Source organism: Leopardus geoffroyi, chromosome C1 (assembly GCF_018350155.1).
Source record: "Leopardus geoffroyi isolate Oge1 chromosome C1, O.geoffroyi_Oge1_pat1.0, whole genome shotgun sequence".
NCBI lineage: Eukaryota > Metazoa > Chordata > Mammalia > Carnivora > Felidae > Leopardus > Leopardus geoffroyi.
Window position 1 is genome coordinate 13,178,810 of NC_059328.1, and position 26,397 is coordinate 13,205,206.

The following is a 26,397-nucleotide window of genomic DNA, read 5'->3' on the forward strand; positions in this document are numbered from 1 at the left end:
GGGCTAGGGATTGAGGCCGGGGGCCAGGGGCTGGGGGCCGGGGTCTGGGGACTGGGGGCCGGGGGCTAGGGGTCGAGGCCAGGGGCCGGGGGCTGGGGGCTGGGGGCTGGGGGCCGGGGCTAAGGATTGAGGCCGGGGGCCGGGGGCTGGGGGTTAAGGGTCGAGGCTGGGGGCTGGGGGCCAGGGGCCGGGGGCCGGGAGCTGGGGGCCAGGAGCCAGGGACTAGGGGTCGAGGCCAGGGGCCGAGGGCTGGGGGCCACTTCCCCAGCCCTTTCCTATCTGCCCTGCGATGTTCTTGCCGGTTCTCTGGATCACCTTCCATGGGCTTGGAAGGCAGGGCTGGGGGCTGTGCTGCAGAAGGGAACCCGGCGCCTAGAGGGACGTGCCCTGGAAGGAAGAGCAGGAAAGGGGTCACGTCCCCACTCTGCCGCGTGCCCCTCGACGTCGGCCTCCCCAGCCAGCTCCTCCCAGCAGTCCCGCAAAGTGGGGTTTCCAAACCCAGTTTCCAGGTGGGGACACTGAGTCCCCACAGGCCCCTGCCCGGCAAGCAAAACCGACCCTAAACAACTGGACCCCAGGTCGGAAGCGGCAGCAGGTTGGGGAGGAAGAGTCCCCGGGGACAGAGATACTTAATATTTCTCCCCCTACCCTCTTTCCAGAAGGAAGCAGATCCCATCCCATGCGCTGCCGTGTTCTAGGTGTGTGGGTGCCACGCCCCCACGCCCTTCTCGTGCACTTTCCAAAGGCCCCGGTCCTATTTTACATCTCGGACCCTTAACGCTCATTTCCCAGTGTGCCTCTCCCTCTGGCGACCTGGTAAACGCCTCACCAGGCTTCAGGGCCCACTCAAGCACACGCCTTCCTGCAGGACACCTTGTTCCGACGACCCCCCCGCCGTAGCAGAGCGAATCCACCCCAAAGCCGGACGGCTCCGCGAGAGGGGTGGGAGTCCCGCTGCATTGATGCAAAGCTAAAGACTGGCACTGAACGGGCATAGTCTTGCACACACACACACACACACACACACACACGTGTATGTGTGTTTTTCCACACAACACAGGCAAATGCATTGCCCAGTGCCCAGGCAGAAGGCAGCAGTGTGCAGGGCTGGCACATAGTAGGTGCACAGTGAAATTTGCACCTTGGCTAGGTGACCCTGCGTATGCTCCTCGTCCCTTTGGGCCTCAGTCTCCCCGCGGGTAAGATAAGAAAACGGGACGGGAAGGTTGCCCAGGGCTCACCCAGCCCGGCACGGGGAATCTGGCAGGTGATCGTCTGCTGCGCACTTTGTAAGCTGGAAGGGGGGACCTTTCTGGGTCCCCCTCCTCTCCGGGCTCTGTGCCAGGAGCTGAGAACCAGCCCGCCCTTGCGGGGGGAGGTCTGGTGAGCACGTGGGCGCGAAGGGACACGAGGCGGCGGGCAAATGGCCGCACCGATGCCTTTATTGACGTTTATGATTTCCCCTGGACCTGCTTCCAAAAAGGATTTGGGGCACCTTAAGGTATTAAGGCACACCTAAGACAAGCCAGTTACAGTCCAGATGAAAAACTCATTTTGGACAAGAAAACAACTATTCTGGGAACCACAGATGATGCTGGGGCAAGTGCACATTCAGATCACCCCCCACGCTTCCCAGACCCCCACCCCCTCTGCGCCCTCCCCACGTGCTTACCATCACCCCACCCCCCCAGCCTGTCCCATCATTTCCGACCCCCCTCCATCTGATTCCTACGCCCAGAAGGAAGCCCGGGACCACCAGAGCAGCCCTGACCCCCCACCCTCTCCCAGAACACAGCTCAGCCACTCCCGACTGAGTGACCTTGGACGAGGGCCTTCACCCCTCTCTGTGTCAGTCTCCTCACCTGTCAACAGACTTCGTAGGATCTGCTTCGTACAATCCTTGTGGGGTTTAAGGGAGACTTCTGTCCCACGGCCTGAGTTTCCAATCCTTGCCCCTCCGCCCACCTTGCATTAGTGTCACCCGGGCTTGGGGACTCTGCCTGAGTTTCCCCAGTCTCTAGAAGGTAATGACAACAGTAAGAAGCTCGCTCCAGCCTTGGGAGGGTCCCCGCGTTAACTCACGTAAAACGCTGCCTCAGTCGCTAAGCGATCTTGCCCAGAAAAAACCCTCCTTCTTCCACCATTAAAAAAAACAAAAAAAACCCACCTTTCCTCACATCTCATAAAGGCGCCTTATACGCCCTGAATCTCTGCGAATCCCCGCGAACAACCCTGTACACGCAGGCAGATTTGCTGTTTTCTCTAGCCCTGGTTTACAGACGGGGTCAAAGTTCGGCGAGGCCCAGGGTTCCCTGCTGGAACGACACAGACCCCATCGGATCCCAAGCCACCTCATCCTGTGCCCACACCTTGCTGCCCTGCCCATTTCACGCCTGACGGAAACAGAGGCCCAGAGAGGGAGGTGACTTTTGCCCGAGGTCACACAGCAGTGCTGACTCGTGGCCAGTGTTCTTTCCTTCCCCAGCCTCGGTTCCGGCGGTGGCCTCCCAGGTGGAGCGCAACGAGGAGCCTGGGGGAAGCGAAAGCAGAAGGGAAGGAAAGAGTCTAATCGGATCACGGAGAGCTGCCGGCAGCCCGGAGCAGCCGTGCCGAAGGAGGCTGCGTCTCCAGGCTGCAGGGCCCCATTAGGGCTGGCGGAGGGGCGCGGGGACTCCGCATTTACATATAAATGAAGATATTTACAAATTAATGCATTTCAACTAGAGAAGAGTCCCAGCTCCACAGCTATCTGAGCTGCTTGCTGTTCAGCTTTTGGGAAAAGTAGGGGGAGAAGGAAGCCTGGATGACCAAGAATTGGCAGAGAGCAATTCTCAGGCAGCGGAAGGAGCCCCAGGGACTCCCAGAGCGTCTCCGCCCGCTGGTGGGGTTCCCGGAGGGGCGGGCATCCGGTGGGGGTGACGGGGCTTCTGCCGCCCGGGGTAGCACCCCGGTTCATGACCTTGGACAAGTCACTGCCCCTCCCAGTGCCCCACAGGCCCCATCTATCACATGTCTGTCGAATGAGCCTCAGAATCCAGAACTTCCCAGCTTGGAATTGGCAGTAATTCGTTCCTTGCGAGGACGTTTTAATTGAGCACCTAATACGAGCCTGGCATGGTAGAAGGTGTCTTGGGGAATCCAGCGGGGAATTAAACTCTCGTGGGGGGGGGGGAAGATAGTAAACAAGGGAAGTGAGACGAAAGTGAATGGCTCAGCACATATTCCGCAAAGGTGTGAATTTGAATGAGGGGCGAGCGGGGTGCAGAGCCAGGAAGGACCCTCGTGCTGGGGTGCCATCCAAATGGTTGGCCAAGGCCTGAGGGATGGGAAGGAGCCATCCCAGTAGGGACGCGGGCGATGTGGCAGGTGTCCGCACCCACTCACACCCTTGACCCCTCGACAGCCTTCTCAGGCAGCCGTAGCCCCACTCAGCTTGCTCAAGGAGTGGGGGCGGGTGTGCCAGAGAACTAGCATCCCCAGAGCAGCCTCGGCCGACGGGAGATATTGGATGGATCTCCTGGCCCCCCTGCCCCTTGGCTGGGACCACTCAGACAGGTGCTCGCTGTCCCCTCGAGCTCCCCAGCAGGACTGAGGCTGAGAGGCTGCCCACAATAGCCTCCGGGATGCACCTGTATCGGCTTCTTCCCTCCCGTCCTGGCTTCCTGGGACACCCTCCCAAATAGGCCACTGGCTCCGGAATCCTTGGTCACAGGGTCTGCTTCTCAGGGGCCGCCCTGAGTGGGTGACAGTCCCCCCAGCTGGCTTCCTGCACATGGCCGTCCTCCACACCTGCCCTCTCAGGCCCTGCCTCGGCCCCCGTTCACCCGTTCACCCGTTCCACCAGACCAAGAAGAGCTGGAGCAAATGGATGGATCCCCCCACCGAGGGGAAGACCGCGTGGGCAAAGCTCACTAATCCCTGCAGAACGCGCCCACCCGTGCCCCAGCATCCACTGCTTCCCCTGTCCCGTTCCGTCTGCTCAGGATGTCGTGAGGAGCTCCAAGCAGCCTTCGCTGTCTAGGAAATCTAGACTCAAGGAGTTGAGTGCGCTCCTGCCCCTCCCACACCTCGCCCACCTCCCTTTGCCAAGGCCCTGAGCATCCTTTCGGGTCCAGCTTAAACCCCACCTCCTCCAGGAAGCCAGTCTTGACCGCCCAGACTGGGTCGGATACCCTAGGGTGCTTCCCCCCCCATACACTCCCGGCCCTGACAACTAGGAGTTCAAAGTCTGCTTCTGCCACTAGACTCGAAGCCCGTGGACAGGGCTTGGGTCTGTGGCCTTCCCCACTGTCTCCCCAGCCCAGCACCCCCACCCCCACCCCACCCCCACCACACTGAAGACAGTTTGTAGATGCTCGTGGAGTGGGTGAGTTCTGGCGTTCTTCCACCGCAGCTGTCCCTGCTGCGAGATGAACGTAGGAGGGAGCAGTTCAGGCCCCCGTGCCTTCTCTAACGTTTTCGTCCTTCATTCATCACCAAGGAATTGAGCAATTGCTATATGTCAGGGACAGTGCTGGGGATAAAATGGTGAGCAAGACATAATCAGACCTGCTCTTGTGAGGTTTACGGTGTAGGGGGTGAGGAGAGACAGACCATAAAAATACGTTTAAAAGAATGAGGGAAAATATTGACAGCTGGCGATGAGTGTGTGAAAGAAATCAGGTAACGTGATAGAGAAGGACGAGAACAGTCTACGGCCATACCACCCTGAACGCGCCCGATCTCGTCTGATCTCGGAAGCTAAGCAGGGTCGGGCCTGGTTAGTACTTGGATGGGAGAAGGACGAGAATAACGGACTATGTGGAGGCGGGCTACAAGGTGTCTCATAGGAGGTGACATCGAAACAGCGATCTGTGGGACAAAAAGAAGTCACTGGCAGAGTTGGGGTGGCAGGGGGAGCATTCCAGGTAGAGGGCACAGCAGGTGCAAAGGTCCTGAGGTGAGGAAGTGTGACGTGATCTCGGGGCTACTGGACGGCCGGGTGACCGGAGTTAGGGGGCAAGCTGGCATTCATTCTCAGTGTCCTGGAAGCCGCTGAAGCAACCAGAGGTCATGGTCTATTGTGATATGTATCTTGTAAAGCTCACCCCCATTGCCAAGTGGAAGGCGGGTTGGAGATGTCCGTGAAGGAAGACAAAGCCCTCCCCAGATGAGCCTCTGCTTACGACTAAGTTCCCAAGTCTGAGTAAGCTGGGAGAGGGCATGGGACTGGCAGGGGCCAGGAGGCAAAGGGGTGCCAGAGAGCCAGCTCTCCTTCCGAGGGTTGCTTACCATTCCCGTGAACCCGTGCGCTGTCCCCTGGAGCCACAGCAGGAGGCGGAGAACAGCTGGGTGGGTGGGGAGGAGCCTGGGGGCTTCGTGGAGAACGCGAGTACACGGTTATACCTCCCTGATTCATATTTATCAGAGGGGGGAGATGTGGGAGAAATCAAGTGAATGCTAGAAGACCCTGGAGGAGAAAGGACGCGGGAAGAAATGCCACTTCCTTTATGACTTCGAGACAGCGCGTATTGAACATTTGCTGCATCCAAGGCACAGAGCTGGGGCATGGCGCCCAGAGGCGGTCAGAATGCGGCCCCAGCCTCCTCGGAGCTTAAAGCCTGCCCCCTGCCCCCACCCCCACTTGCCCAGAAGCTCCCCCAAGGCTCCGCTCTGTCTTTTCCATCTCAGTAACCCCAGACCCCCACCCGGCCTTTAGAGAGGAACAATAAATATTTGTGGAGTGAAGGGAGAGAAAGGGGAGATAAAACATGGAGATAAATAGCTAACCATTCGCGTAATAAAGTGATGGCTGTCATAGGAAAGATTCCGATATAATGCGGTGATGAATCAGAGCTGGAGAGACCGGGGAAATCACAGAGAAGGTGGCGTTTGAAGTGGCCCTAGAAGCAGAAGTAGGTTTTAGACAAAGAGGAGCGGGGAGCAGACTCTCCAGGCGGAGGGCACTGCCTGGGCAAAAGCGTGGGGGTAGGGGGGGTGCTGGACCTAAGGACTGGACCACTCGAAGCAGGCAGGCAGAGACCGCAGAGGAGAGGAGGCCCCCGGGATCTGTTCGACGGAACACCGTGCTGGTTTTTAGACACATGCACGGTTTGATCCAAAGAGCAGAGGGGCTTGCTTCCCTTTGGGAAGGTAACTGGCCCTTCTGCAGACTCATCTCGAAGGTGCAGGGCAAGCTCCTCCTTCACTCTCCGTACAGAGAAAAGGGCCGTCGGGCCCTGGTTGATCTGAGAGTCTGAGTCCCATCGCGTCCTTGTCCTTTTCTGCATGTTATCATGAGCCGTGCATCTTTTTGCGCCAGGGTTCACATAGCACACGAAACGGTGGTTCATTTGTTCGCTCATCTGACCACTCGGCAAATACGCGCCGAGTACCTCACGTGCCGGGCTTGTGCTAGGTCTCGCCCCGTTCTTGACCCACTGGAAACCCTCTCCCCTCTCCTACCCAGTGAGCCTCTAGGAATGCAAAAGAGTCAGAGTGACATTGTGAGGATAACCTTGAGCCCTCTTCTTCAGTTTTTTTTTTCAGAACAGATCATGCCTCTTATCCGCATCTGGATTGAACAGCCCGAGCGGGAGCCGGGTCCCATCTGAAACCCAGGGGTTCTCCTCCCGGCCACTGGGGGCGTTTCCAGCCGCGAGCCCCGCGCTCCGAGCCTGGGCTGCAAGGTTCCCTCCCCCCATCCCCACTCCTCACCCCCCCCCACCCCCACTCAGCCCCAGCACCAAGCTGCACCCCCCCCCCCAGACCACTGCATTAGGATCGCCTTGGGAGTTGCTTAAAAATACCAATTCCTAGGTCCACCAAGACAGAATTTGATTCAAGGCCTCTGGAGCGGGGCCCGGGGAATCCGTCTTTTTAAAAGTCTTCCGGATAAAGTTTCTGGCAGCATATGTTCCACACAGCACCTTTCACCTGCTCCGATATGCAGACTGGGGCCAGAGGACTCAGGGGGAAGAGGCAAGGCACAGACACGTCTAGGTCCTGCTGATAGCCGGTGGCCAGCAAATGGTTGTCCTAAGGCCCCCGGGGGGCCAGGCTCATTCAGGTTGAAGGTGACAAAATAGTCGACCAGCCAGTGACCTCACAGGCACCGACCAGTTCCCGAGCCCGGGTCACACCTCCATGCCCAGCTGGCACAGTTACCAGGGGAACGAAAACAGCTGGTGTGTGCGTGGCCCTGTGCTAATCTTCTCAGAAAACGGGGCCTTGGCTAGGGAACAAGGGGGCCCAGGAGCAAGGTGCCCTCCCTATAGCCCCCTGGCACTTTCCCCAAAGGAGCCCTACTGACCCAACCCCAGGCCTCTTGCCCCCAGTGTACCAGTCAGAGTAGGAGTTACTGGACCCGTGTCCGTGTCAGGCCCACAGGCAGGGCCCTCAGCCTCCCCTCCTGGGCCTGTCTGTCAGGGCGGGCACCCTCCCTAGTTCATCTCTAGGTCCTCAGTGCCTGGCACACAGGGCCTACGAGGGGGGCCCAGGGCCTTGGTAAAGGTTTGTCGAATCAAGAGACTGACAGTTTATCCAAATGTGGAATTATCGTTTCAAACAGCAAAACTTTTTCCAACCCACCATCTGGTTTAACTCTAACAACCATCCCGGGGAGTACAGATCTCAGACTCATGGAATCCTGTTGTAGTCGGTGGTGGCACAGAAGAACAGAGACGTGTGGTCACTTGTCCAAGGTCACCCAGCATACACATGGTGAAGTCTGGGTTCACACACCAGGCCAGATTGGGTCTCTGGGCCGTCGGGGGCAGGCTCGTTCAACACAGTCACGGAGTGAGTGGTCAGGACCAGCACCAGGCACTCGAGACTGACGAACTTAGTAAGGACATGCAACCTGATGTGTCCATCACCCCGTGCACATGATGAACATGCACACACACACACACACACACACACACACACACACTGGATCTGTGACCCAAGATACTTGGTGCCTCCAGGTAGCAAGCTGCCAGAGTCAGTCTCCACTTTAAAAATAGCTGCTGCCTGGCAGTTCCAGGCCCCTGGATGCCCCCGCCAAGGAGACCAAGTGATGCCCAGTCCCGGCTCCAGAAGTGGGTCTCCAGGAGCCGCCCGTCTGCTCAGCTGTTGGTGTCAATCCCACTGACTCGCAGAGAGATCCGCTTAACCTGCATGTTTCCCCGGCCCAAGCGGGACACGCCTCCTGCCCCCTCCCCCCCCCCAGGCCCCTCCCCCTGCCCTGCGGCCTTCCTCCCAACACCCGCCCCCGCCCCCACCGCCCCTCGTCCTGGGCGTCACGCAGCTCCCCACTTCCCTCCTTTCCCAGCCCTGGCCAGTCCTGCTCTGGCCTCTGGGAGCCGGGCTCCTAAGGCCTCGCACAGCCCTCCCGGCACCGCCCCCAGCCCCCTCCCTCCGGCAGAAGTGCCCTGCCAGTGGCAGTGCTCCGGGAGCACGCTGGGCGGCGCATCGCAGCTCTTCCCGCGCCAGGGGGCCCTGGGCGGCTCACACAGACGCCCCAGCCACCCAGGCCCCGAGGCCCTCTCGCCACAGACGCGTCCTCAGCTCAAGCGTCCCCAGGATCCTCTCTTCCGGCCTGGAGGGCCCACCCTCTTTTCTCTTGTTCCCTGACAAGGGCAGGAGCACTTCTCCACGTTGGGTCTGGGGTTGGTGGAGAGTTGATGCGGGGGACCGAGATGTGCCTTGCCGAGCGGGCAGCTAGCCCTGGGCAGCCACCTCCACCCGCTGCCCCCACTCTGTGTTTGCGCCCAGACCCGTGAGGAGGCCCCTGGGGCTCCCAGGACGCGCCCTTCTCTCAGAGGTCGGTCCCCCTGGGGAGGGAAATGCTTGCAAAGCTGTCTGCTGCCCTCTGGTGATGCACTGGGGTATTGCAATAGAGGGTGCCCCGCCTGTGGCCCCTCCAATCACCCAGGATGGGTCTTGTCCCTTAAGAATAGGGAACATTCCTTTCTTCATCTCTATAGCGTCAGTGCCCAGCACAGGATGTCAGTAGAGATTTGTTAAATGAACGATCTGACAGGTTATCTAAATGTGGAGTTATTATTTCAAACGGTCAGCAAAACTCTTTCCCATTCATCATTTGCCTAAACCCTAACGACAACCTATAGAGTGCAGATCTCAGACCCTATTTATGGGGATTAAGCTCAGCCCAGAGAGGGGGGGGGTGACTAGCCAAAGAGCTGGGAGAGCTTCCCCGTCAAGCAGAAATTTCCTCCCCGGGGGGCTTCCCCAGTGAATGGGGCTGAGCCCCTGTGCCGGTGGAATGGGGGCCTCTGGGGTAACCCTCCCCTCCTCCGGGAACAAGCCGTCCTTACCAAGGGCCTTCCAGAGTCACCACCCACAATCAACCACAAGGAGTTGCAGACTCACATCACACAGACCCTGGGGCGGGAGGCAGGGGATAGTTCCAATGACGTGTCCCACGCACCGCGATAACGTTTCAACCACCTCGGGTACGGCTCGCCCTGATTATTCGTTTGCCGTTTGAAAAGTGTTTCTTTGTGACCGTGGACATCAGGAGACAGAGGTGAACAAGGGAGGTAAGGTCCCTGTGCCCATGGAGCCAGCATTCCCGGGGCTGCGACACAGGGAGGGGCTGGGGGAGAGGTCTCTCTGGGATCCGGAAGAGAGAGGAAGCCACCACACGAAGGTCAGGGAATGAGCATTCTGGCAGAGGAGGAGAGCAAGGGCCTGAGCTGGGAGCCAGCTTGATGTGTCATTGAAGAGGAGAGAGAAGCCGAGTGGCTGGGGTGCCAAAGGACACTGCAGGGAGTGTGGGAGATGAGGCCACATCTCATGGATCCTCTTGAACTTGACTGCGCACAGGCCCTGCTTGGTCTAATTCAGTGGAGGGGTGGGGTGTGGGGAGCCCTGCCATGCTGTGTTTCTAGTTGTCTCCCAGGTGACCCCAGTTCTGCGGTCTGCAGCCCCATTACAAACACCCAGGGAGCTTTGCACACTCCTGACCCCCAGGCCAAGCCCCAGCATTGAATCAGAACCTTGAGGGCAAGAGGGTGGGGACACAGACATCAGGTTTTCAAAGTTCCCCAAGGGGATTCCCATAGGCAGGCAAGTTTAAGAACTGCTGTCGTAGAACATTCTGGGTCATTAGCGTTTTTGAATTGTATTCCGGAAGTGAGGAGGAGTCATTGAGATTGATCCCGTTTCTACTTTTGGGCTGTGGGAAGATCTGCCTGGGCTGCCGGGGAGGATGCTGGAGTGGAGGCAGGGAGCTGAGGAAGTGAGGGGCTGGGCTGGCCCGGCCAAGGGGGCGGAAGTGATGGGGGAAGGGCTTGGAAACCCAATGGACTGGATGGAAGTGGAGGCCGTCAGAGGGACAGGAGCTTGAGCGTGGCCTCCAGGACCATGGCCAGAGCACGTAGGTGGAGGGGCTCCTTCCCGAGACGAGATGGGGAGACCAGCGAGGACCGGCTAGGGCTGGGGATGGGTACAGGATTCCCGAGTTCTGTTTGGGCCAGGTGAGGCATGTCTGCGAGACCCCTGAGCAAAGATGGCAAGTAGGTGGATGGAAACACAAGGCGGGGGAGAGGTTTCGGTCAAGAGGTACAACTGTAGGACCCACAGATGCCATTGAAAGTCACCGTCCCCTCCCAGACTCCGGGCAGATCTGCCAGGAGCCTTCGGGCATCACCCAGCCCAACCCCCTCATTCTCCAGGTGAGAAAACCAAAAGACCAGAGACGGTAGATGACTTCCCTAAGGTCACACAGCTTTGGGCAACCAAAGCTCATCTTCTGACGCCTAGACAACCGTTTCCACAGAGCTCAGCGCAGCTTTCCCCGACCCCAGCCCGCGGGGCAGAGTTGCTGAGATAGCAAATCATTTCTATATCTGCAGTCAGACAACCAGGGCTGTTAGAAATTATCTACACACACACACACACACACACACATTATCCTTTTCCTTCTAAGTAAAAAATCAGTAACTGGGCTGTCAGCTTTATTACTAATTATGCAACTACTTTATTACTGGTATTAAAAAAAATTGAAGGCTAAAAATGTCCAGGAAAGACTTAATTTAGTAAACGGTTCAGAACAAAGTATTTGTCGCCGCGGTATTTCTTCACATTAGACTTTGCTCCGGGTGATTCAGACCTCCTCTTTAATATATTATTGCAGCCCTAATAAAGTTCCCAGGTTCTGGGAGAATCTTCTGTGCCTCGGAAGGTAATTTTGTTTCAGGAGGTGAGGATTGGGGGGGATTGACGGTGAATGGAAGGTCTGGTGAGCCTAAGGGTCCTGGAAGTTCAGTCAGGCAAGGAGACGGCAGGAGACGTGTGCACACTGCTGAGCTCGCAGCAGGCTGGAAGTGATGGCAGGTGCCGGAATGAGTGGAGGAATGAATGAGTGAGTGAGCGAAGGAAGGAAGGAAGGAAAGGAAGGGAGGAAGGGAGGGAGGGAGGGAGGAAGGAGGAATGAGTGGAGGAATGAATGAGTGAGTGAGCGAAGGAAGGAAGGAAGGAAAGGAAGGGAGGGAGGGAGGGAGGGAGGGAGGGAGGGAGGGAATGAGTGAACGGAGGAAGCGTGCCCAGCTGGCTCCCTGGGTGGCTGTAGACTCAGGGAGAAGGTGTCACCCAACACCTGCCAGGGAGAGAACTAAGTGAGAAGACGGCGGTGGGGGTGGGGTGGGCATTGGCCTTTTGTAGGAAATAGACACGAGTCTATTTGCAGGTAACACCGACCACAGCCGAGATGATGGAGTAGCACCAACAAGGCTGCGGGCCAGGGAGGTCTTTCTCATCTCAGAAAAAGCCAGAGAGACAACCAGAGAGGTTGAGTGACTTCTTCCAGGTCACGCAGTCCAGTAGCAATGAAGGAGCCAGGACCCAGGCTTCCTGGCGTCCAGTCGAGTGCTAGCTTCTTCTTCCCGGCTCCCGACACTTGCATCCCTTCTCTGCGCCTCTGGGCCCCTCACTGCCCAGGTGCCTTCTACCCCCAGCAGCCAGAGGGAGCTTTCAGATCATGGCACCTGCTACTTGAAGCCCCGCAAGGGCTTTCCAACTCGCTTGGGAGAGGATCCTGGCTTCTTGTAGCTTCAGGACTACAAGATCCCAGGTGATCCCAACCACATGGCCAGCCTCATGGCCCACCCCTCTTGCTCCCTGGCCATCCTCTGGTCACCTCGGCCTTTCCTACCTCAGGACATTTGCTCAGGCCTTTCCTCTGCCAAGCACACTCTTTTCCCATCCCAGGTCTCAGACCAGATGTCACCTCTGCACAGATGTCTCCCTGATCCCCCATCTGAAGGGCTCCCCCCATCCAGGCCTTTGTTGCCATTTGTTTGCTCTTTGCTCTTCATGGCTTTGACTACTCTCCAGTGCAACTCTCTCTTTTATGTATCTGCATACGTGGTTTCCCTTTTGCTTGGTCTTTCCAGCTGTCCTCTGTTCCCGCGGTGTCCAGTCGATGCCAGGCACCTGTGTAGTCAGCGACCAATAAATACCTCTTATACAGAGACGTGAACTCCCGGCCAGAGGGTCGGGTTATTAGACCACAGCCCTGCGCTGAGACAAGAGCCCGGGGGCCTAGTCGCGCGTCTGCAGTGGCCGGGGTCTCGGCTTCTCTGAGCCCCAACGTCCTTTTTCCAGCGCACCAATAGGAGGGAGCACTGGGTGATGGGCATCCCTCGCAGCTCTATCCCTACCTGCCGCTTCCTTGCTGTACTCTCGGTGGGAACAGGAGGGGGACCCAGTCCGCAGGGTGACTGGTCTCCGTGCACAGCCAAGGCTGGGGCCCGGGAGACAGGAAGCCCAGAGTCCTGAGAGGTGCCGGGATCCCTCCTCGGCACCCAATGGGCCCTGCGTTTTCACGTCCGGATTCTCAGGGGAGCGACGGGCCCTTGCAATGGCAGTTTCCTTGTGAGCTGGGCTGACAGTCCTAATTATTATTTGGAGAGGTTTGGGGAGGCTCGGTTAATTGATTACATATTTCCTTCCTTGACAGGGCATTTGTTTGGTCGTGTGTGTGTGTGTTGTTTTTTTGTTTTTTTTTTTTCTTTTTTCTCTTTCCCCTGCTAAGTTAATGTTCCTGGGCATGTTGAGTGTTTTGTGGGGACCGTGGGACCAAAGCCAGTCATAACTCTTCCCCCCCACCCCCACTCGCCAACCCTGCCAGGGGCTTTCGAGCACTTTAATTTAACTTCCCTGGACCTTTGCTTCCCCCACGAGAGTGATGATACCGCCAGAGCCCTGCGATCTGAGGACTAATAGTGAAGCTAAGGCCAGTGTTTGTCAAGCTCTGACTGCTGTAAGCACTTCACACACGTTGACTTGCAAATCCTCAGTTTGGCGGGGGGTGCTATTACTCTCCCCATTTGTAGGTGAAAGGATGAGGCTCAGAGAGGTTAAGTGACTTGCCCAAGGTCACACAGCAGGTGAGTACCCGAGCCATATGAGAGGGGAGAAGCAGGCCACTGGGCTCTCAGCCAGTGCTCTGTAAATGCCCCAGGAGTCTTGGCATATGGGGATACGGGACCCCATCACCCTTGGCAGTGGGGAGGGTTGTAGGAATTCTTTTTTTTTTTTTTTTTTTTTTTTTTGAGAGAGAGAGAGAGAAAAAACATCAACAGGGGAGGGACAGAGAGAGAGAATCTCACCAAGGCTCCATGCCTGACGCAGGGCTTGATCCCCCAACCCTGGGATCATGACCTGAGCCAAAACCCAAAGTCAGATGCTCAACCAACTAAGCCACCCAGATGCCCAGGTTGTAGGAATTTTTTATTTGTTTGTTTGTTTAAGTTTATTTATTTTCAGAGAGAGAGAGAGAGAGAGTGAACAGTCTACATGGATTTTCTCATTCCAGCCTCACGTCACCCAGGAGACAGGCCGTGTGCCTCGTGCCCCATTTTACAGATGAGGAGACTGAGGCCCAGGCAGCCATGAAAAGAGACCATTCCAGTACCGCGTGTGGGGCCCTGGGATGGGCAGGAGGCCCGAGGCATGCAGGCGGGGGCTCTCCATGCCCAGGCTGCCCATATGCCAGGGTTGCGGAGCGAGTGTATGAGAGCCGCCTGGGTCTGGAGGCAGTGGGAGGGGAGGGGTCAGAGGCCCAGCACCTGGAGCCTCCACCTGGGTGCTTACTCTCTGCCTGGAGGGTGCTGTCTCCTCTACACCCACAAGCCCAGCTCCCCCCTTCCCCCCTTGCCTGGGGGCCCTCCTCTGGAGACTCTGACAAGGGGCAGAAAAAGCCCACTTTTCTGGCTTGACATGAGTGCGGTGAGAAGGCAGGGGGATGGCCGAGATGACCCTCTGAGATCTGTGGACCCAGCAGAGCCCAGATCCACACCCGGGACCCATGGAGCCTGCAGGGGACCGCCCAGAATTTGAAGCAGGCGTCAGGCTGGGCCGGGGCAGCCGTGAATGGCTGGAGCTCAGGCTTAGGGTCCCCCTTGGTGCCAGATAGCGACGACACCCCGCATTCACGCTGCCACATTGCAGCTAGGCTGTGTCTGGGCTCTGCCTCAGGGCCCCGCCAGCATGGGGAGGGGCCCCTCTCTCTGCTGTGACCCCTGAGCTGCCACCCTCCACCCTCACCGAACCCTGCTCCCACCCCCAGCTTCTCCCCCTCATGAGACTTTGAGATGCCCACAGACTCTGTCTGTGGGTCTGAGGTCCTCAAAGGGTTCCCAAGCAGAAAGGTGACTTTTGTGGCCTTTGTCTCTGTAGCCGCCACACTAATTACGACAGCAAGCACTTGGCTGGGGCCGTCTGGGTGCCAAGCCCATGCACGTTATTGGTAAAAACTCATAGCTTTGGAGAAAATGTCGCTGCTGGTCCCATTTCACAGATAGGATAACTGAGGGGCCGAGAGCACTCAAATGTTTTGCCCCAGGTTAAGTACGTGCCGGGATTTGAACCCAGGCAGTCCACAGGCGGGGCCCCTGTCCTTCCGAACGAGACCGCACCACCACTGGCCTGTGAGTTCATTCACTCATCTGAGCGCAGCCTCTGGGGAGGGGCCAGGCTCTGGGGTGAGGCTGACCAGAATGGGGGGCACAGAGCTGCCTGCTCCTTCAGGGCCGTGGGCTACGGGGCTGTGGGGCCAAGCACTTGCCACCCTTCCCGTGACAGGATGCTCAGTCCCACGCGGGGTGGTGTTCCATCCCCTGCCTCTAGCCAGCTGCCGAAGGCCTTTTTGCCCGTGGAGGAGGCTCGTGACAAAGGCCGGGTCCCAGAGCAGCCAGCGGGCGGGTGCAGAGGTCTGATGGCAAACCCCAGGGCGCCCTGGGAGGGAGGGAGCTGATGAGCACCGAGCGGGGCGCAGCAGCGAGCTGATAAGGAGAGGCTGGCAGGGGAGGGAGAGAGCCCGGGCTGTCTCTGCATCATTACCTCTCTCTGCTCTGTTTCTCCCCTGCTCGCCCAGGCTGTGATGCCAGCGGGGTGGGGACAGGCACATGAGGCCCTGCCAGCTGCTCCAGCTGATTCTGGGCCAAGTGGTGGTGGGGGCGGGGGGGGGCCTGGACACATCAATCCTCTCTCGGTGCCACTAAATGCCCCCAGTCCTGCGCACGGCTGCCTGCACCTCGCCCTCTGCTCAGCATCCCTCTATCCCCAGCCTCTTGGAGACCAGCAAAACCAACTCCAGAGGCCTCTGTAAAACTTTTGAGGCCCTACCCTGGGGATCCCCATCACTTTCTTTCCCTTTTACGTGAAGACATACACACAGTAAAGTGCTTCCTGTAGAGGGTCCAGCTCAGGGAATCACACACATGTACCCCGCCGCCCCGCCCCCGGCGCAGATCGGGACGTAGCACATTTCCAGCGTCCCACCGGTATTCTTCCAAGAGGGACACAGGACTCGAACTCTCGAATGAGCTTCGGCTAGTTTCTCCCGCCCCTGCTTCGCACGTAAATAGAACGACACCTGCGGCGTCCGGCTCCTTTCGCTCGGCGTGACGTCTGGGAGGTTCGTCTGCGTGGCTGCGCGCGTCGGCGGGTGACCCTTTCTCGTTGCTGCGTAGCGCGCCGTGGCGCCGATCGATTACCGTCTCTTGGTCCGTCCTTCCGCGCAGGGACGTTGGGGTTGTTGCTTCTAGTGTTGATGAGGGCAGTCACTTTGAACGTGAGAGTTGGGCTTCTCTCGGACGCATCCCCAGGAGAGGAGATTCGGGAAGGTAGGGAAGGCAGGTGTTCGACTTCAGCGGAAGCAGCCTGTATCAATTTGCTCGGGCCGCAGTAACAAAATACCACAAGCTGGGTGGCTGAGGACAGTAGAAATTAGGGCCCACGCTAATTAGGGTGGGTTCCGGTGGGCCCTAACCCAATATGACTTCATCTTACTTTGGTTACCTCCACAAAAGACCCTGTTTCCAAATACCATCTCATTCACCGGTACCAGGAGTTATAATGTGGACCTATATTTTGGAGAGAGGCAGTTCAGCCTACAACACTGCCCCTTTCACAGCGCCACCAGCAGGGAAGGAAAGTTCTAGATGCTCTACATCCTGTGTGTTCCTGCCCTTGGTCCAGCCACAGGGGTGACTCCATTTCTTAAAGCAGCCACCGTGCCTCTCCCTCACCTGACTTCGCAGAAACGGCATCCACCACCCCCGCCTGTCACATCCCCCACAATCCTTCCAGGCCAAACTCACACATTTCTGCCCCTGGGAACCTGCCCAGGCCAAATTCAGTAGGCCCTCCCTGGTCTTCAAACCCAGGTGAGCAACTGCGATCAGTTTCTTTGCCTAGAACGTTCCAGATGTCCACGTGGCACCCTCCTCCGGTCCATCCGAGATTCTGCTCAGCTGTCACCTCTGCAGAGAGGCCTTCCCTGACCACCTTTACTAACATGGCATCCCCATCACCATCTCTACTCTGCCTTTTTTTTCCCCCCCATAGAATATATCTGTGTAACTTCCCGGTGTTGTGATACCTACTTATAGGTTTGCCTGGTTATTGTCTCCCTCGTCCTCTAGAGATCACGACTCCTCTGCTCTCTTGCTCACCCTCTCCATCCCCAGCACCTGGAAGGCTCCTGGGCAATCGATAAACACTTGTTAAGTAAACGAGTCAACTGAATCTATAGAATGGGGTGAGCACCCGCTTACCCCCGGGAGGGTGGCCGCTGGGAAATGCAACGAGATCTCGCTTGGTCGGGTTTTAACGCAATAGCAACTAACCCCATCCATGTGGCTGTTACATTCCTTTCCTACCGTCTCTGCCACAAATCACCATAAACCCAGGGGCTTAAAACGCCACAAATTTAGGATCTTACAATTCCGGGGGTCAGAAGTCTGGAATGGGTCTCACTGGGCTAAGATCGGGGGTCAGTTCCTACTGGAAGCTCCGGGGAAGAACCTGTTTCTTTGCCTTTTGAAGTTTCTCGAAGGGTCCACATGCCTGGGCTTACGGTCCCCCTGTGGCAGTAACGTGGCTCCCAGATAACGTCTGTTATCACCTCTCCTTCCCTGAGCCTGACCGTCCTGCCCCTCTCTGATAAGGACGCGTGATTTCATAGTCCAGGAGAACCTCCCCATCTCAGGATACTCAACCCCATCCGTGAAGCCCCTTAGACCATATGTAAGATGCAGGGACCATCCCTTCCCTTTCTGTATCTCCAGTTCCCTCTTCAGGGTCTGGCGCACAGTAGGTGCTCAGGAACTTGGGCATGGGCTCCTTGAGAGCAAGAAGCTTTGCTGTCCATCCCCATGCCCCCCCTCCCCACACTGTCCTGGGCTGGCCCAGCAGGCTGAGCGGCTCAAAGGCGTTTGTTGAACTGAGTGGACCTACTGGGTGCTGGGTGGGGCCGGCGCGGAGACTGCCTGGGTAGAGAAGCGGGGGCCTGGGGAGGAGTTCGGAGGGAGAGAGGAAGCAGAAAGCATGGCAGCTGGAGAGGGAAGAGGCGGCCAGCTCAGGCGGGGTTTGGGCTCCAAATCAAAGGGTTCGAGTTTGACACCCCCAGGGTGTCATGGAACAGAGTCTTTGTTAGAAATAATCAAGCCAAAACATAAGGAACCCTGAAGACAGGAGATGGCATGATAGGGTCACCCTAGAGGTAGGCTCCTGGCGTCTGAATCCCAGCCCTGCCACCCTGGCTATGGGACCCTAGACAGTGCCTCAGTTTCCCCCCCTCTAACGATAATAACAGTACCTACCTTGTAAGAATGCTTCCAAGGCTTAAATTAGCTCAGAAAGCTCTTAGAACTGGCACAAAGCACCTGAAGCAGGAGTGGGGTGAGGATTATGGGTTAAGCACCTTACAAGGACGTCAGCCTTTGCCACACTCACCCAGCAACCTTTACTGAATGCCTGTGATGACCAGGCATGGTGCTGGGCTCTAGGGAGACAGTGGTGACCAACCCCACATAGGCCCTGCTTACACAGGGCTCTCCGTTACCATTCAGGTCGGAATCACTATTGGTCCCATTTCAGAGGTGGGAAAACTGAGACCCACGCATCCCAAGTGCTTGAGGTCACATGACCGGAGAGCCGAGGCGCTGGCATTTAAAAACCAGATGGTCTGCGCTCTGCCTGGACCCGGGTCCTCTGTCGCTTCCTGATTTGCATCCCTAGTACCCAGAGGCCTGGAACTCTGCCCTGCATCTTTCCGGAACACTTGGAAATGGTTCCGAAGCAGGGGTCTCTTGCCTTATTACAGCCATCTCGGGAAGACGTGAAAATTTGGCTCTGATCAAATTAGACCCGTGTTGTGGTCTAACTTTCTACGTTCACCATAAAGCTAATAAACTAATAAATTAGACAGAATGAAAATATCATCGGGCAGGACTGCACTAAAGTGTTGCCGTAATTACTCTCGCGGCCGGGGCCAATTTCTCAAATTTCGCCTTGGCCAAGTTTCCTCAGCTCACCGTGTCCCTAATAAGGCATAACTCACTCTATACACATTAAATTGACTTATTTATTTTAAATTACAGTGGAACTGAAAACCACCTTGATAAACCTATTCTCATGCATGTGCCTTCCCGTGAACGTAGCCCGATTTTTTTTATTTTTTATTTTTTATTTTTTTAACAAAGACATTGTCTAGTCAGCCTCAGCCTGCCTGCTCCTCCTCCTCCAGCCCAGCCTGGCTGCTGTCTCTTGCCACGTTCCACCTTTAGAGACTTGACTCATTCTCTGGAGGGTAGCAGGTCAATCCGTCACGGACAAAGATGATTCACACCTAATTAATAGTGATAACGGTACTAACATTTATTGAGTGCGCGTGACCGCGACTGTGGGCTGGGCCCTCTGCTCCGGCCTCTGTGTACGTGAACTTGTGGAAGCCCCATAATACGCGCGTGAGGGTCATCCTTCATGGACCCCACGTTGCAGACGAGGAAATGGGGGATCCGAGAAGGCAAGTGCCTTGCCTGAGGCCACACAGAGAATGACTTCTGGCAGAGCCATGACCAGCTGGGGCGATCTGAGGCCAAAGCCTTGGTCCTCACCCTCTGCCGCCCTATCTCTCTGCAAGCTTTTGCACAGACGCCAATGATGCATCAGGCCCGGGAGAGCGGCTTGGAATTCCAGCTGCAATGAGACACATTTCTTGAACTGTGGGAGGCACTCATAGCCTGGTGGGGACCCTGGGAGTCCCCAAGCATCCACCTGGCCTGGCTGACAGAGGCACAGGAGGGTGAGGGGCTTGGGCGGTTTATCAGAGGCCATGCTTGGTGGGAAATGGCCAAAGAAACAGGAGGAAGGCTTTCCAGTTGGGGGCACAGTAGGGGCAAAAGCCAGGCAGGCATCCAGTGGCTGGAGTGAAGGCAGAGGAGTGTGAAGCACCGTGTGAGAGGGACCTCAGTGGTGGGGGATGTTTGCTCTGATCCGTCCACACCCTAGGCTGACACAAGCTGGCTCACCTGGAACCACCTGGAACCAAGGAATGAGGGAAACTCTGCCTCCAGCCAGCAAGCCTGGCCACACTTGAATCCAGGGTTTGATAATGTTGTTCTTGCCAGAGATTAACTTGGATAGACCCAGCAGCAAGGCACATTATATAACTTCCCTGAGGCCTCTCCTCATGTGTACAATGGGAGTGCTAGTGCCCACATCAAGGGCATTGAGTGGCACATGGTAGACACAATGTAGACTTGTTAGATGGATGGGTGGATAGATGGATGGGTGGATGGATGGATGAGTGGAGAGGTGGGTGGGTGGATGGATGGATGGATGGGTGGATGGATGGAGAGGTGGGAGGATGGGTGGATGGGTGGATGGAGAGGTGGGTGGATGGATGGATGGATGGAGAGGTGGGTGGATGGATGCATGGATGGATGGATGGATGGATGGACGGATGGATGGATGGATGGATGGAGAGGTGGGTGGGTGGATGGATGGATGGATGGATGGATGGATGGATGGAGAGGTGTGTGGATGGATGGATGGATGGATGCATGCATGCATGCATGCATGCATGGAGAGGTGGGTGGATGGATGCATGGATGGATGGAGAGGTGGGTGGGTGGATGGATGGATGGATGGAGAGGTGGGAGGATGGATGGATGGATGGATGGATGGAGAGGTGGGTGGGTGGATGGATGGATGGATGGAGAGGTGGGAGGATGGGTGGATGGGTGGATGGAGAGGTGGGTGGGTGGATGGATGGATGGATGGATGGATGGATGGATGGATGAGTGGAGAGGTAGGTGTATGGATGGATGGATGGGTGGATGGATAAATGGACAGACAAACAGATGGAAGGATGGACTGGTGAAGGGATAGATAGATGCACCGAAGATTTAATAAGATCCTATGTAGAAGCCCCCAGCATAGTGCCTGGAACAGAAAAGTCTTTCAGTGTTTCTGTGGTTGGAAACATAAAGTCTGGCCACACTGCTGCCGGCCTCTCAGGCTCTCTTTCTGGAAGTCAGAGTCCCTGATCAGAAACCGAGGCCCAGAGTCAGCCCGAGACAGAAGTATGACAGGGGCCAGTTGGGGTCCGCCGCCTGTGCCAGTCACCAGGCCTGGGCTCTGCCAAGCAATGATGCAGAGCAGTGGGGGTGGGATGCCCTGGAGACCGTGGGCCCTGTCAGAGCAGAGCTGTCATTGTCCCCTCCTCCTCAGAGCCAGAGACTGAGTTTCGGCGGGATCTTTGGCATGTTGCTTAACCCCTCTGTGCCTCAGTTTTCTCAGCTGTGGAACGGAGATGATAAACGTGCATCCTGTAGTAACTGCATAGTAACAGCCACAGGGTTGTTAGAAGATTCGAGGAGCCACTAGGCGGAAGTATTTGGCACGCTAAGTGCTGTGTGTTCTGCGTTATTATTCAACAAATAGACATTGAACACCTATACGTGCCTAGCAGAGTGCTAGGTGCTGGGGACACAGGTGGACAGATTGGCTCATGGAGTTAACATCAACGGGCAGGGCCCACCCCTCGTTCCGCTTTGCAGGACTGATGACGTGTCTACCTGAGGCAGGTCCTGTAACCCAGAGCCCCCGGTTTCCCATGTGTACAGTGCCCGACCCTCTGGGTCTCTGTGACGATTAAGAGGTAGAATGAGTGTGGTGCTTAGACCCAGTACCTCCTCAGTAAATGGTGGTTAGTCTTATTCATGCCAATTTTTTCCAGGACTGGCACCCACCCCTCTACTCCAGGGTCTAAGAACAGGGAGAGAACATTCCATCCTTCCCAGCCCTATTATCGCACTCCTCACCACGGTCCCTGACAAGGCAGACACGCACTTTCACAGATCAGGAGGCATATGCATAAAGTAAGCAACCTGCCCAAGGTCACGGTGCTTCCAGGTGGCAGAGCTGAGAGGTGACCACAGGTGACCTCTCTCAGAGGCCCCCGCCTGTGCTTTTGGCCACTAAGCCACTCCTTAGCTCCGAGAATCAGGACCACCAGAGTCACGCCAGGACAAAGCCTCGAACGTCCAGACTCATTGGAAAAAGTGAATTCTCACTGTTTGGTCTTGAGTGGGGTCAAAGGCAGTCCCCTCCTCCCCACATTCTCTCTGTGCGCACCCTGGCGGCTCCAGGACCCCCGGTCCTTTTCCTTCCCCCACACAGGCCCTGGGTGTGAGTCCACGTCCCTCCCCAGGCCCCTCAAGGGGCAGCAGAGGACAGCTGGGTGACTTCCAGGCAGTGTAAACATCGGGGCAGGCAGTGGGCTCCGTGCTGTCCGCGTATTATCTCACTTAGTCCTTCCAAAAGCCCAAAAGCCCAGAGGGAAGGTATTGTTATGGTCCCAGATTTGAAGGTGAGGAAACAGAGGCGCAGAGGGGTGCGGTAAGTTGCTCAAGGTCACATAGTTCGTCAGTAGAGGAGTTGGAGTTCAGAGCCTGGTGCTCTAAGCACTGCTGTATTTTTTTTTTTTATATGAAATTTATCGTCAAATTGATTTCCATACAACAGCCAGTGCTCATCCCAGCAGGGGCCCTCCTCAGTGCCCATCACCCACCCTCCCCTCCCTCCCACCCCCCATCAACCCCTTAAAAACCCAGTTTTTAAGAGTCTCTTATGGTTTGCCTCTCTCCCTAACTTTGTTTTTCCTTCCCCTCCCCCATGGGTTCCTGTTAAGTTTCTCAGGATCCACATAAGAGTGAAAACATATGGTATCTTTCTCTGTAGGACTTACTTCACTTAGCATAACACTCTCCAGTTCCAGCCACGTTGCGACAAAAGGCCATATTTCATTCTTTCTCATTGCCACGTAGTATTCCATCGTGTATATAAACCACAATTTCTGTATCCATTCGTCAGCTGATGGACATTTAGGCTCTTTCCAGAATTTGGCTATTGTTGAAAGTGCTGCTATCAACATTGGGGTCCAAGTGCCCCTATGCATCAGCCCTCCTGTATCCCTCGGGTAAATTCCTAGCAGTGCTATTGCTGGGTCATAGGGTAGACCTATTTTTAATTTTTTGAGGAACCTCCACACTGTTTTCCAGAGTGGCTGCACCAGTTTGCATTCCCATTTAATGCTTATTTATTTTTAGAGAGAGAGAGAGAGAGAGCGAGAGAGAGCGCACAAATGGGGGAGGGGCAGAGAGAGAGGGGGACAGAAGACCTGAAGCGGGCTCTGCGCTGACAGCAGAGAGCCTGATGTGGGGCTTGAACTCAAGAACCGCGTGATCATCACCTGAGCTGAAGTCCGATGCTCAACCGACTGAGCCACCCAGGTGCCCCTTTTTTTAAATGTTGTGTTTATTTCTGAGAGAGAAAGAGAGCACGAGTAGGGGAGGGGCAGAGAGGGGAGGGGGACAGAGGATCCGAAATGGGTTCCAAGCTGACAACAGCAAGCCCAATGCAGGGCTTGAACTCATGAACCATGAGATCACGACCTGAGCCGAAGTCATACGCTCAGCTGACTGAGCCACCCAGGCGCCCCCTGACCTCTACTATCTTTGGTGTCCACGGTGCCCACACGGGCATGAGCTGTGGGTCTGGAGAATGCCCAGGACGGGCCACCTGTAAAATGAAAGGCCTTCCCCAGAGCCAGGGGGTGGACGTGTTGACTCTAGATGGCTTTTCCCAGGCCGGGATTGGGGACCACCCCACACCCCACTGCCGGCACTGTCCTGGGTCGAGGCAACCGTTACGTGGCGTTGCTGTGGGCATAAGGGAGAGCCCCTGCCCCCTCCCCCCATGCTCATAGGCGGGTGGACAGTTACTCCATTCCTCATTCTCACTTTCCAACACCACCACCAAGAGCACATCTCCTCCTTACCCTGGCAGTTAGCAGAAGGGGCAGATAGAGGAGCCTTTGGCCGAGAGGGACGTGTCCATTCAAACGCGCCAGCCGGCCAAGACAGTGCTCACTTCTGGGGCTTTGTGTCCACTGAGAAGGGGTGTGTGTGTGTGTGTGTGTGTGTGTGTGTGTGTGTGTGCCTTGGTGGGGATCCCTGGTGCCCACTCCAGGACTCAAATTCAGCAAGGCTCATAGACGCTGCCCATGCAGGTGACAGCCACCTTAACCCTTTCACGGTAGGCTCCAGCAAGCACCTGGCTGTCCCAGCTCTGCCACTCGCTTGCCCATTAGGTTTCTCCTGTAAGTCCTTCCTCCCATGGGGTCTCGCTCACAAACTGGGGGCACACAGTAAAAGGCAGTAAAAGCCAGCCAGTAAACAAGTTGTTTGACCAACACTGAGGGAGTTTGTTAATTAAAAAAAATAATAAAAAATAAAAAAGTTTTAATTACATCAATGGCAAACTTTTGAAAACCAAGAGATCGCACATCCGTATCCTCATTTTCGACTTTTCTTTAAAAAGCTGAAGATGTGGGGCGCCTGGGTGGTTCCGTCGGCTAAGCGTCCAACTTCGGCTCAGGTCATGATCTCATGGTTCATGAGTTCGAGCCCCGTGTCGGGCTCTGTGCTGACAGCTCAGAGCCTGGAGCCTGCTTCCGATTCTGTGTCTCCCTCTCTCTCTCTGCCCCTTCCCTGCTCGTGCTCTGTCTCTCTCTGTCTCTCAATAGCAAATAAACGTTAAAAAAATTTATGTAAAAAAAAGAAGCTTATGATGTGGCCTTTTTACCAGTTATTTCCAAATTAGAAATAATTTACCAGTTATTTCCAAATTAGAAATCTACTGCCAATCCAGTAGTGGCTGGATTTAAACAAGGGCATCCTGTCTTCATTCCCCACCATCCACCCACTTTCTGTTGTCTGAAACTGAATCAGTTAATATGTGTTTGGGCTACATGCGACCAAAACCCAAAGTAGATGCTTCTTAAACTAGATCAAAGGTTATTCTTCTTTTTCCTGAGAGGCCGTGTAGCCTGTCCAGAGCGTGGGGAGTGTTCCATGGTGTCAGGGGCTCAGGCTGCTTCACTCCTGAAGCTCCCCTGTGACTGGCTTCCATTCTCAAGGGCGCCTCCAAGTCCAAGAAGGCTGCTCCAGCTCCAGCTCTTGGGAGCACATTCCAGCCAGGAGGACCAGGAAGGGGAAAGAGAAGGACACGCCCCCTCTCCAGGATCCTTCAGGAAGTTGTAGGTAGTACCTCTATTTGCATTTAAAGCCCATTGGCCAGAATGTAGTCACATGGCCAGTTGAGCCACTGCTTCAGGGGTGGCTGGGAAATGTAGTCTTTATTTCAGGCAGCCATGCGTTCAGCTGTCAGGGGTTCTCTTACCATGAAAAGCGAGTAGCTGTTAACTTCCTTACACGGAAGGTAAGCCCGTGAAGAGGACACTTTGTCTTTGACTTTGTCTCTGAGCTTCTGTTACTTCATTGGTAATTTGCATACCATCCTTCATCTTGTAAAGTCCGTCCAAGGAAGTCACAAGGAGATGATGGATGGAACCGTGCCTAGCAAAATTTGTGGCCCTGGGTGTCAGTGCAGTGATTCCAATCACATTTGTTCTTCCCCCCAGATGCCCACACAGCTCACTCACTCCCGTCCTTTGGTCTCTGCTCAAGTGTCCCCTCCCCCGACCACCCTGCAATTGAACACTTAAAATGTAAGCCCCAACCTCTGCTCCCAGCACTCTTTCCCGCTGCCTGTCTATTTCATGCACATATCACCACCCACATGCTGCCTCTTTAATGGCTTTGTCTGTGGCCGGTCTCCCTCATCTGGGACGTCAGTACCTCGAAGACCCTGGTTTTCGTCTGTATCGTCCACAGCTGCATCCCAGCACCTCCGTCAGGCCCTGACACGTAGTAGGTCCTCAGTAAGAACACATCGAGCGAGTGTACCAATGAACGGATACTTCTAGAATGTCCTCTGTGTGGGAGACACGGCACTGGGGTGAGAGACCGAGCAGGGAACAAGATCCCTTCCAGTTTCCACATCCCCATGGCATCGAGCCTAAAGCCGCGCACACTAAGATAAATACCTATTACCTTGGATGGGATCTCGGTGCCAGCAAGAGTCCGGGTGTTTTAATTTTGTTTTGACAAAGAGGCTGATGGGAGAGGCTGGCTGGCTCCACCGTCTCCCATCTGCCGGCAGCCCCAGGCGCCCTGGCCTGACCTTCCCCGCACTCAGCCCCACATGCTCAGGACAGTAAAACATAATTGGCCTGCCCTACTTTTTAAGAGAACCCAGATTGAAGGATTGGGTTTTTTGGTGGGCTGACCTGTTTAAGAGCCTTAAGAGGAGGCTGGGAGTTTCAATTTCTCCCCCGGCAAAGCAAGGCTGTTTTTAGCTCAGCTTTGATGAAACAGCAGGAGTCGGGTTCGGCCCGGGTCGCCCGTCAGCTGACCTGGATGGGCTAGGCCTCCTGCAAGGCCCCAGGCCTGGCTGCAGGTTTGCAGGGAAAGTTAAGGCTTTCTTCACTCAACCGGGGTAATTGGTCCTGCTCTGAAGCGACCCCCGGGGCCATCCCGGAGGAGAAGGGGAGCTGCAGGCCACTGTCTCGCGTTTCATCCTCCTGATGGACACTTGGGGCCCCACACACCTGCAGTTCCGCCCCAGCTCTTCCAGACATTAGCCGCACACCTTAGACAAGTTGCTTGGCCTCTCTGGGCCTCAGTGTCCTGATCCGCTAAGCGGTTCGTCATT

General features: G+C 56.1%; 1 protein-coding gene and 1 long non-coding RNA gene across 4 annotated transcripts in view; one reads left to right on the forward strand and one right to left on the reverse strand.

The window, feature by feature from the left end:
- IGSF21 (immunoglobin superfamily member 21) overlaps nucleotides 1–26,397 on the forward strand; it is a 231,607-nt gene that overhangs the window by 157,016 nt on the left and 48,194 nt on the right. The gene's annotated exons all lie outside the window — the stretch shown is intronic.
- On the reverse strand, nucleotides 176–2,281 carry LOC123597276. Its single transcript, XR_006712057.1, has 3 exons — nucleotides 2,168–2,281; nucleotides 1,863–2,017; nucleotides 176–387 (listed from the first exon to the last, which is right to left on the reverse strand). It is a non-coding gene; the product is annotated as an uncharacterized LOC123597276 (long non-coding RNA).